Raw genomic sequence first — 10,715 nt, forward strand, 5'->3', positions numbered from 1 at the left:
AGGAGTCAAGTGAGATCACTTGATCGTAGGTCATACTCATCGTTTAAGCTCAAAATGGGGTTGCCATTTTTCATTTAAGCATTTTGATGTATTCACAACTTGTTGAGATTCTTTGACCCATGACTCGGGGTAAAGCTTCTATAAGATGGAATAACACACCTTGGGTGGTGGTGTTGATCTTGATCATGTAGTTGAACTTGTGTGGGATGCTCAAGGTTGATGTAGCTCATCAATGAGTTGGGGGAACCACTTGTAGTTTGAGTTCATCTTCCTACACGGGTTAGTCTTGCAAGGAAGAGCACTTGTGTATCCAAAGTAACAATCATGAAATTTGATACCAAATGAAATTTGATATATAGAATTTGTCAAAGGATATGTTGAAAGGTTTCATGCTTCCTTGTCTTCAACCACCATATTGTAGAGACTTGGTTATGTAGATATTGCTCAAGATGTGAGTGAGTTGTAATCTCATGAATTCGAGCTCATCCAAGTACCTACAAGGGTTAGATAGCATGCAAGGGTACAAGTTTAGATCCAAGACATATGATCATCATCATAAGAGAAATATCAAGGATAAGTCAAGGGCTCATGCCTTGCATGTATCCAAACGGAGTTTCTACTCCAAGTTTGAAGCATCAATGATGTTCAATTCACCTCTCAAATGGCAAAATACTTTCTCATCAAGCGGTTTGGTGAAAATATCCACCAATTGGTTATCAGTATGAACATGCTTAAGATCAATGTCTCCTTTAGCAACATGATCTCGAATGAAATGATGGCGAACTTCAATATGCTTAGTTCGAGAATGTTGAACGGGATTGTGAGCAATCTTAATAGCACTTTAATTGTCACAAAGCAATGGATCATGTTTCACACATATGCCATAATCTTTAAGAGTTTGGTCATCCAAAGTAATTGAGCACAACATGAACCGGCGGCAATGTATTCCGCTTCGGCGGTAGATAAGGATACCGCGTTTTGTTTCTTAGAGGACCAAGACACAAGAGATCTACCAAGAAATTGACAAGTACCCAAAGTGGACTTTCTATCAACCTTGTCTCTGGCATAGTCCGAATTGGAGTAGCCAACAAGATCAAAAGAGGGCCTCTTAGGATACCAGATGCCAAAATTTGGTGTATGAATTAAGTATCCCACTATCCTTTTCACAGCCTTAAGATGACATTCTTTGGGGGCTGCTTGGTATCGTGCACACATGCACACACTTAGCATAATATCGGGACGGGAGGCACATAGATATAACAATGAACCAATCATAGAGCGATAGACCTTTTGGTCAACATGTTTGCCATCCTTAGTCAAGTCAAGATGTCCACTAGTAGGCATGGGTGTATTCATACCTTTGCATTCTTTCATGTTGAACTTCTTGAATAAGTCCTTGGTATACTTTGTTTGGGAAACAAAGGTACCCTCCTTAGTTTGCTTGATTTGCAACCCAATAAAGAACTTGAGTTCACTCATCATAGACATCTCAAACTTCTCCAACATTAGCTTTCCAAACTTTTCACTAATATGAGGGTTAGTCGAACCAAATATGATATCATCAACATAAATTTGGCACACAAATAATTCACCATTAACCCTTTTAGTAAAAAGAGTGGAATCAATTTTTCCAATCTCAAAGCCTTTTTCAATAAGGAACTTAGTCAAGCGTTTATACCACGCTCTAGGAGCTTGTTTAAGACCATAAAGAGCTTTGTGAAGTTTGTAAACATGGTCGGCTTTCTTAGGATTAACAAAGCCGGGAGGTTGTTTAACATAAACTTCCTCCTCAATTTCACCATTTAGAAAAGCACTTTTAATGTCCATTTGGTACAAGGTAATATCATGGTGATTAGCATAGGCAAGTAAGATGTGGATGGACTCATGTCTATCAACGGGGGCATATGTCTCACCATAGTCCATACCTTCAACTTGAGTGTAGCCTTGGGCGACGAGACATGCTTTCTTCTGAACGACTTGTCCATCTTCGTATTGCTTGTTGCGAAACACCCATTTGGTACCGATGATGTTGTGGTTGTTGTCGGGCTTCTCAACCAATGTCCACACTTGGTTCCTCTCAAAGTTGTGTAGCTCTTCGTGCATGGCATTTATCCAATCTGAATCTTCCAATGCTTCTTCAACCTTCATAGGTTCAATGTTAGAGATGAATCATGAATGAATAATGTTCGCAAAAAATAGCCAAACGAGTTTTAGAGCGAGTGATTCACCCGGTTTGGATATCATTGAAGATTTGTTCGACGGGATGGTCTCGTGAAACTCTTGCTCTAACTCGTGAGGGCTTTTGTTTGGGTTGGGGTGGAACATCTTCTTCATCATCTTGTTCTTTCTCTTGGCCTTCTTCGTTGTTGATGTTGTTGTTTTCTTGTCGAGGTGGAGAAGGAGGTTGATAAGATTTCATCTTGGTGTACTTCCTCATTTTCTTCATCTTGATGTGTCCCACTTGTGGATGCCTCCGTGTCAACTCTTGGTTCACCCTGTCGTGAGGTAGAAGCTTCCACTTGGATGGACGAGGTACTCTCCTTCACCTCCGTTGGATGAATCTTGCCAATAGGAAAGTCTTGGATTGCTTCCAAAGGGTCTTTGTCTCCTACATCAATTGGCAATTGCTCTACTTGCGAGCCGTTAGATTCATCAAACTTCACATCTACCGTCTCTTCAACCTTTTAGGCGAAATTGTTGTAGACACAGTATGTGTGAGAGTTTGAGCCATAATCGAGTACGAAACCCTCATGAGATTTAGAAGCAAATTTAGAACGACGATGCTTATCAAGAATGTAACACTTTGAGCTGAATACTCGAAAGTATCCAACTTGGGGTTTGTTACCGGTGAGAAGCTCGCATGCTGTCTTGCTGAATAGCCTGTGAAGATATAAATGATTTGTTGCATGACAAGCTATCTCAACCACTTCCGCCCAAAAGTGTTTTGGCGTGTTGTACTCATCAAGCATCGTTCTCACCATCTCAATAAGAGTCCAGTTCTTCCTCTCAACAACTTCATTTTGTTGAGGAGTGTGTTGGGGGAACACAATATTTCAATTTTTTTTACCTATGATCACACAAGATCTATCTAGGAGATGCATAGCTATGAGCGGGGAGAGCGTGTCTACGTACCCTCATAGACCAAAATCGGAAGTGTTTAGTAACGCAGTTGATGTAGTCGAACGTCTTCGCGATCCAACCGATCCAAGCACGAACGTACGGCACCGCCGTGTTCAGCACTCATTCAGCATGATGACGTCCCTCGAGCTCTTGATCCAGTTGAGGACGAGGGAGAGTTCCGTTAGCACAATGGCGTGGCGACGACGATGATGATGTTACCGGCGCAGGGCTTCGCCTAAGCACTACGACGATATGACCGAGGTGTGTAACCGTGGAGGGGGGGGGGAACCGCACACGACTAAGAGAAGACTTGGTGTGCCTTTGAGGTGCCCCCTCCCACGTATATAAAGGGGGAAGGAGAGGAGGCCGGCCATAGGGGCGCGCGCCATAGGGGAGTCCAACTAGGATTCCCAATCCTAGTTGGAGTCCCCTTCCTTTCTAATAGAGGGAGAGAGAGGGAAGGAGGAAGAAGGGAGAAGGAAAGAGGGAGCACCGCCCCCTCCCTAGTCCAATTTGGAATGGCCATGGGGGGCTTCCCTTGTAGCCCTCCTCTTCACTACAAAAAAAAGACACATCCGTGACATTTTGGGCCAAACGAATTTTTTTTCTGTCATACATATGGCACTTCTATGACAATAATTGTGACAAAACCTGGTATCATCATAAATGTGGTGGGCTCCTACTTCTATGACAAAAAATCATGACAGAAAATGGGCTTTTCATCCTGGGCGGGCCAGAGAAGCAGCTGCATGACATTCTTTGGGCCGTCCATGACGGAAAAAACCGTGGTAGAAGCGAGGGGGAGGAAAATTTCGGGGAGTTCCCGGTTACGGTGGGAGGTCAGGGGCCGAGCGATGCGCGTTTATCTCGTACACGTACGCGCGTGTGTGCGAGGCGTTGGCTCTAACTAAACCCGAGCGAGGTGGTGGGCTCTAACTGAACCCGAGCGATTGCACTGCAGGCTACGCGTTACTAAACCTGAGCGATCGATCGATGGATGTTAACTGAACCCGATCGAGCGATTCCTTCGCTACTGCTGCTAACTGAACGGGGGGGGGGGGGGGGGGGGGGGGGGTTGGATGAACAGTGAGCGGTGGCGTTGCCTCTGGATGAACAGGACCCCATGGTGTGGTGGAGGGCTGGATGAACAGTAGACGGTGGAGGGGTGCCCGTGGAGGGGTAGTTGAACAGGACCCCGTGGTGTGGAGGGCTGGATGAACAGTAGACGGTGGAGGGTGCCCGTGGAGGGGTGGTTGAGCAATAGCCAGTGGAGTAGCGCGCGGTGGAGGTTGGATGAACAGGAGCCTGTGGAGGCTGGAGGAGGTCGATGGTAGCCCGTGGAGGCTGGAGGAGGTCGACGGTGGAGATGAACAATATCCCGTGGAGTCCCGTTTTGCGGTACGCCACACCCCTCCCGATGAACAGGACCCCCGTTTCGACCGTAGCGCTCCAACACAAGTCCGTTTCGTCCGTTTTGCGGTACACCACACCCCTCCCGATCAACAGGACACTCGTTTGGACCGTAGGAGGTCCGTTTCCTCTGTTTTGCGGTACGCCACACCCCTCCCGATCAACAGGACCCCCGTTTCGACCGTAGGAGGTCTGTTTCCTCCGTTTTGCGGTACACTAGACCCCTCCCGATGAACAGGATCCCGTTTCGAACATGGCCGGTCGAACACAAGGCCGTTTCCTCCGTTTTGCGGTACGCCAGGCCTCGTTTCCATCGCCTGTTCCGTCCAAGCCCTCCTGATGAACACGACCACACATTCCGTTCCGACCCAGCCGGTTGGCTCCCACGCTCAGTTGCCTCCTGATGAACATGACGCATTCCGTTGCCTCCCCATGAACATGACGACGACGCTGTTTCTCCGTTCTGACCCAGCCATGTACACGAGCCCTGGCCGTACGTATGCGCGAGTAGGCATTCGGGACCTCGCCTGTATGTACACATACGTGGCCGTATTTTCTTTCTTGCACCCTGGCCGCTATACGCACGTGTACATGCTACATGCGCGCCTCTACTACGACACGTATGCACCTCTACTACGACACGTGCGCGCCTCTACATCCACCAGTATATATGTACGTACACGTTCACGACCAGAATGACAATGCTACATACGCTTCGACCAGGCAAGTACCGACTGTCAGGCACTTCCTTGCCTGCGAAGATGTAGCTGGTGGGTCCTAGCAGTCAGGGGGCGAATCGTTTTTTTGCCCGGACGCACTTCCTTGCATGCGAAGATGTAGCTGGTGGGTCCCAGTAGTCAGGGGGAAATGTTTTTTGCGCGAAATACAATGGCCCGTCCGGTAGGTCCCAGCTGTTAGGTGGAGGAATCATTATTTTCCGTGTAATAAGGAGGCACTTCCTTGCTGCGGCCGTGGACCCAGCTGTCAGCCTCTCCACGTAAAGTCCACGTCCGATGGAAGTCGTTCCTTGACCACGTTGACCACGCCGTGCCGAGAGCACCAGGGCGGTGGACGACGGCGAGGCCTAGGAAGGGGACGACGGGGAGCCGGGGAAGACGCGAAAGTGGAAGCCCGCGCGGAGAGGAGTACGAGGGTTCACTGGTTCGGCTGCGGTGTGAGGCTGCCGTCGCCGCAGGGCCTGGCCAGCGGTGGGAATAGTAGGGGGCGGTGAGGCCTCCGCGGCAGCACAGCCGGCCACGGGAGGCAGGAGCATGCGGCACGACCGGCGCTGCTTTGGGTGGCTGGAGCAAGAAGACCAGAGGTTGAAGAAGCATTACGGCCGTTGGATGGACATCGTACGGTCACTGGAGCTAGAATCGTTTATATTGACTAAGTTGACAAAGCCCTCCGTCCCCATCAACTTAGTAGGCCCACAAGTCAGCCTCCCACCAAGGTGGGTCCCAGCTAGCAGGGGGTATTCATTTTTTTGTGCGTAATAAGGAGGCACTTCCGGTGGGTCCGAGCTGACAGCAGGGGTAACGTTTTTTTCGTGAAATACGGTGGCCCTCGGGTGGGTCCCAATAGTCAGGGGCAAATGTTTTTTTGTGAAATACTGGTGGGCGTCCGGTGGGTCCCTACTGTCAGGTGGAGGAATAATTATTTTCCACGTAATAAGGAGGCACTTCCTTGCGGCTGCCATGGGCCCAGCTGTCAGCCTCTCCATGTATAGTATTCTTCTGATGGAATTCGGTCGTTGACCACATTGACCACGCCGCGCCGAGAGCACCACGGCGGTGGATGACGGCGAGGCCTAGGAAGGCGACGACGCGGAGCCGGGGAAGACGTGGCAGTGGATGCCCACGCGGAGAGGAGTATGAGGGTTCACTGGTTCGGCTGTGCTTCCCTCGCCGCAGAATAATAGGGGGTGTGGGTGAGTGGAGTGGAGGGATGGCCTGGCCAGCGGTAGGAGTAGTATGGGGGCGTTGAGGCCTCTGCGGCAGCACAGCCGGCCACGGGAGGCAGGAGCAGGCGGCATGACCGGCGCTACTTTGGGCGGCTGGAGCAAGAAGACCATAGGTTGAAGAAGCACTACGGCCGTTGGATGGACATCGCACGGTCAGTCAAGCTAGAATCGTGCATATTGACTAAGTTGACAAAGCCCTTCGTCCCCGTCAACTTAGTAGGCCCACTATACTGGGTCCCAGCTAGCAGGGGGAGTATTCATTTTTTTTGTGCATAATAAGGAGGCACTTCCTTGCGTGCGAAGATATAGTTGGTGGGTCCGAGCTGTCAGTGGCGGTAACATTTTTTTCGTGAAATACAGAGGCCCTTTCGGTGGGTCCCAGATGTCAGGTGGAGGAATAATTATTTTGCGCGTAATAAGGAGGCATTTCCTTGCGTGCGTCCGTGGACCCAGCTGTCAGCCTCTCCACGTACAGTCCATTTCAGATGCATGTCGGTCGTTGACCACATTGACCACGCCACGCCAAGAGCACCAGGGCGGTGGATGACGGCGAGGCCTAGGAAGGGAACGACACGGAGGTAGGGAAGACTCGGTAGTTGTTTTTGTTTCCCACGCGGAGGGGAGTACGACTGTACGAGGGTTTACTGGTTCGTCTGCCGTCGCCGGAGAATAACAACAAGTGTGGGTGAGTAGAGGGATGGCTAGGCCAGCGATGGGAGTACGGTGGGGCGATGAGGCCTGCGCGGCAGCACAGCCGACCGCGGGGAGGAGGGAGGAGGCAGTCCCGCCGAAGCTTGTTTGAGCGGCTGGAGCAGGAAAAGCAGAGATTGAAGAAGCACGACGGCCGTTGGATGGACATCCAACAGTATACAGGCCATCTGTGGAAAGCCTCAAATCTATGGAAAATAACATACAACCCATCTGCCATTATTTCAAATAATTTATAGCCCATTTGCTAATTCTTACGGGTTTTTTGGAGCCCATATTCGTTTTATTAGCATTACAACCCATATTGTAGCAATGATTAAAAAATTATACAAAAGTTTGCATATGTCGGTGCGGTCTGAACTGTTTTTAATCCCAAAATTTCGAGTCACATTCAGACTGATTTTAAAATTAAATGTATATCAATATAAAATCCAATAAATTGTCCATGCATAAAAATCAATGCAATTTAAAATCTCGAAAGGAAAAAAAAGATATTTGAAACTAATTGCCGGTTTAATGTGTTTTAAAAATGTACATCCCATTTCTCATTACTGATAGGCCATTTTCTCGGCCAACCGAATGAAGCTCTCTTCGTCTTGAAAGATTTGCATCCCAACAGGCCTAATAAAGCGACTTACTTGACAAATCACAAAAAAACTGGGCTAGCCATTTTTAGAAAGAAAAAAAACTACTGGCTGGTCTGTGGTAAACATAAAAGAAAAAGGCTATCTAGACAGACCAGAGTGTCTCGCATAGCCCAGTTGACACCCTGCTTCCGTCTCAAAAACAAATTAAATAAATGCCACTCCAATTATGGTGATTCATAAAAATGCCACTGCAATTTCCAAACTTTGAAAAATGCCACCGCAATTTTTGCAAACTTTAAAAAACGTCACTGCAGTTTGCAAACTTTGAAAAACGCCACTCCAGACTTCGAAAAATGCCACTACAAATGGCATGAAATGGCATTTTTCAAAGTTTGGAAATTGCAGTGGCATTTCTCGGATACACCAGATTTGGAGTGGCATTTATCAAATTAACCCAAAACAAAAATAACTGGGCGAGCTGCTGGGTCCCTGGTGTCAGCCGCTCGTTGTGCAATTCTCTCATTTATTGACTATGTTGACAATGGCATGGGACCCAGATGTCAGAAATCCACTAGGAGGAGCCATTTTTTTATTGGCTTGAAATAAGGAAGCACTTGCTTGCGTACTACCATGACCTTGGCGAGTCCCTGCTGTCATCCTCTCCACGTACAATCATCTCCTGATTGTGTACGCGTCAACTTGCTAGGCCCACAGGTCAGCCTCTAAACCCGTGGAGGACAAATACAACCCATTTAAAAAAACAACAGCCCATTCCATACGTTCAAACGGAAAGTTCAACATTCAGAGCAAAGTAACAGGTCTGATCCACATATAGAGTACTGAACTTCCACGTTGACAACCATCATAGCCAAGTTAACTATCTACTCCCACTAATACTCTAGTAGCATACAAGTACTAACTTACTCTTAGCTAACTAGACGATGCCGTCGCCATCTGTGGTACACGCTAAACGCCGGCACCGGCGTCGTGCGCCTTGCCTCGGACTTGCAAGAGGTGCGATAGGGCGCGTTGCTCACGCGCGTTGGCCCTTTCCATGCCGGCGTGGTCCATCGAAGCTTCGGCTTCCAAGCGGGAAACCCACTTGACGAGCTGGTAGTAAAAATCGGCGTCGCGAACGTGTGCATGCCCGACAGCCTCCAGGGCTATTTGCCGTGCGCCGGCCTCCACGTAGTCGGCCCAGTTGCGGGCGCTCTTCTCGCGACTCAGAGCATCGGTGCGCTGCTGCTCCATGTCCCGCTGGTGGCGCAAATCGGCGATACGCTGCTCCTCCGCTAGGCGGTCACGCTCCAAAAACTCCTGCTCCTCCGCCATGCGGCCGCGCTCCAACAACTCCTCGATCTCCGCATTGCCATCTAAAGATAGATAGAATGCCTCCTCCCTCCGTCTGCCTTCCGGTGAAAACCCGAACACTAGTTCCGGCAGTGACCGCCTCCGGCGTCGCCTACCGCTGACGGGCGGGGGCATGGCGGACGTGGCGAGCGACGTCGGGCCGGTGGGGGCTTATGAGGATATGGCGAGTTGGGTCACGGTGGCACCGGAGAAGGCCGGGAAGCAGTACTTATAGGCGGAAGGTAGCGCGACGGTCATCGTAATTCAATGCATAATGGCTTAGCGCGCCAGCTTGCCGTGGAAAACTAGAGAAACTGAAATTATGACTGTGTCGTCCCGTCCCGTCTGGGTCGCACGCCGGCATGGCGGTCAAACGAGTGCACTCGAATCATCTCCCTCCTTGTCAATAATGATTCCACGGATTTAAAAAGCCCGCAACAATTAAAGCGTATCTTTTTTCACATCAGTTAGCTGCCTTAATTACGGCCGGCTGCATGCAGGCACTCAGAATCGCTTGTAGGCAGTAAGCGAAGCAGCATGCAACGAGTCGCAGCCGAGGGCACGCATGCAGCCACTTAAATCGCTGGAATTAATTAGGCTTAAACTTTTGCATGCCGTTAATTATTGCCATGCCTTGGTCTTGCTGCTTTGCTCATGGAATTAATTAGGCTTAAACTTCTTCAGAGGTAGGCATTTTTATCCATGTAGGATCGATAGTGTAGCTTGTCAGTTTCTTCAGAGGTAGGCATTTTTATTCAAAAAACTGCCACTTTGCATCTTGCGTCGCAAATAAAACTGCCAGGAGCGCATTTGTAGGCTAGCTAGTGATCGATCAGTAACTTGTAAACACTGAGCGCACAGAAATAAGTAACTGTTAATGCATCTCAATGATTCACAGATCATATACAAATATGCAGCTCCAAAAGCAAAGATCAGCCACTTTGGATCTTGCATCGCAACTAAAACTAACTAGTACGATTCCCATACATAAGATCAACATGTTAATGCATCTCAATGATTCACAGATCATATACAAATATGTAGCTCCAAAAGCAAAGATCTAGAAAAAACATCTGTTCTTCCTACTAACATGGATGCTTCTCTTGGCCAACATTCAATACAGACTGAAAGACAAATTTGTTTGTGAAGTCTACAATTCCTCTTGCAAACGTAAGTGGTTTCACCAACAGCTGGAACCATGAGAATGAACCACACATGATGGAGGAACATCCACTGCAATATGATTTGGTCTTCTCTCGATCACACCACGAGACTATTTTTGGAATACAAACTTTAACTTAGGAAAAATGATGCCCATTGTATAATCAGACCAAAGCAATGAAGCACCTAGTGTTGGCCAATAAATAGTACAGTACTACTTTTCTGCAGTCCATGAAGTGACTATCCAATCTTTCTGTGTCTATTTTCAAATGGCACTACATGCAGTGACTATACTATTCTCTTATGCAGTTCAACCAAAATTGCGGACACTTTGTTTGTTTGCCAAATAGCAACGGCCAGACATCTCTGTCTGCACAAATATCAAGCAGCTAGTAAACATATACCACACCTTGTAT

The sequence above is a fragment of the Triticum urartu genome, chromosome 7 (genome assembly GCF_003073215.2).
Source record: "Triticum urartu cultivar G1812 chromosome 7, Tu2.1, whole genome shotgun sequence".
Taxonomy (NCBI): domain Eukaryota; kingdom Viridiplantae; phylum Streptophyta; class Magnoliopsida; order Poales; family Poaceae; genus Triticum; species Triticum urartu.